At 24.2% G+C, this 1,846-nt stretch overlaps 1 pseudogene; it reads right to left on the bottom strand.

The window, feature by feature from the left end:
- Positions 1–617: 617 nt before the first annotated feature.
- LOC135441069 (cytochrome b-like) lies at positions 618–1,473 on the bottom strand (annotated as a pseudogene).
- Between the last annotated feature and the right edge of the window lie 373 nt (positions 1,474–1,846).

The raw sequence follows: 1,846 nt of genomic DNA, 5'->3' as shown, positions 1-1,846 counted from the left end.
TTTTAACATTTGTATTATTAATTGGGGGGTAAAATTTTTTATAATTTTATTATTATCAAACTTATATTTGATTTTTATTTATTTTATTTCCTATGGTTTGGTTTGGTTAACTATTTCTTTGGCTGAAACTAATCGGACTCCTTTTGATTTAGCTGAAGGAGAATCTGAATTAGTTTTAGGTTTTAATGTAGGGTATAGAAAAGGAGGATTTGCATAAATTTTTTTAGCTGAATATGCAAGAACTTTATTTATAAGAATATTATTTTGTGTAATTTTTTTAGGGTGTGATATATTTAATTAGTTTTTTTATTTAAAATTAATATGAAATTCATTTATTTTTATTTGGGTTCGTGGTACCTTACCTCGGTTTCGTTATGATAAGTTAATATATTTAGCATGAAAATGTTTTTTATATTTTTCATTAAATTATTTATTATTTTTTATCGGGCTAAAAATTTTATTATTTTCTTTGTTATTATGAATTAAAATTAGTCATTAATTAAGTTAATAGAAAGTAATATTTCTATCTTATGTTTTCAAAGTGTTTACTGTTTCAAAGTGTAAAGGGTTTAGTAGATAATATAAAAAATAAATAACAGTTAAAATTTGTCCAATACAATTGAATTCCTCGGAATTTTTTTAAATTATAAAATGGCAAAATTAATAAAATTGCAATTGAAAGGTCTAGGGCGGTTACTCCTCCTAATTTATTAGGAATAGATCGAAGAATTGCGTAAGCAAATAAAAAATATCATTATGGTTGTATATGGGCTGGTGTTATTAAAGGAATAGCTGGAATAAAATTAACTGGGGTTAATTAAAATTAAAGAGATTAGCAAACAAATTATAATAATAAATCCAACAATATCCTTATAATTCAAATAAGGGTGGAATGGGATTTTATCTCTATTTGAATTTAATCCAATTGGGTGATTTGAACCAGTTTGGTGTAGGAATAATAAATGAATTATAACTATTGCTAACACAATAAAAGGTAAAATAAAGTGAAATGTAAAAAATCGAGTTAAAGTGGCGTTATCAACAGCAAATACTCCTCACACTCATTGTACTAAATCAATTCCTAAATAAGGTACTGCCGATTATAAATTTGTAATAACTGTTGCTCCTCAAAATGATATTTGTCCTTAAGGTAGTACGTGCCCTATGAAGGCAGTTCCTATTACTAAAAATAAAATAATAACCCCAATTATTCATATTGGGGTAAATAAGTAAGATCCGTAATTATTCCACGTCCTACATGTAAATAAATACAAAAAAAAAACGACAAATATTATTTACTCTATTAAAAGATAAATTTACGTCTGCGGTGTGGTTAAAAATTTGGATAATTAAGCATAATCCAACTAAAGATCCAAAATTTCATCATCTTGAAATGTTAATAGGAGCGGGTAAATCAACTAATGCGTTATTGGCGATTTTAAATAAAGGATGGGAGGTTCGTAAAGGTTTATTCTTTAAAATTATATTTCGTTAGGGTCCTTTGAATATTTCAGTAATATTAACAATAACAATTAAGGTAATTATTAAATAATTTATTAAAAGAATTGTAACTAAATTTATTGGAAAATTGTAAAGTTTATTTAAGGATAAAGAATTTTCTATAAAATAAGAATAACTTGAAGTAATTATGTCTATTTTAATAAAAAAAATCTTGTTGAATTTGTATCCATAATTAAAGCTAAAATTAAAAATTTTAAAAAGAATATAATTGAAGTCAAAGTTAATTTAATTGATAAATTAAATATTTCATTTGAAGCTAAGGATTTAACATTAATAAATAGAACCAGTATACCTCCAAGAAACATTAAAAGCAAAATATATGAGA

Source organism: Drosophila montana, unplaced genomic scaffold, assembly GCF_035044405.1.
Source record: "Drosophila montana isolate Dmon_TW-CO22-7 unplaced genomic scaffold, ASM3504440v1 contig_1764_1, whole genome shotgun sequence".
Classification (NCBI taxonomy): Eukaryota; Metazoa; Arthropoda; class Insecta; order Diptera; family Drosophilidae; genus Drosophila; species Drosophila montana.
Note: the sequence above shows the minus strand (reverse complement) of the source record. Positions and strands in the feature narration are given on the sequence as shown.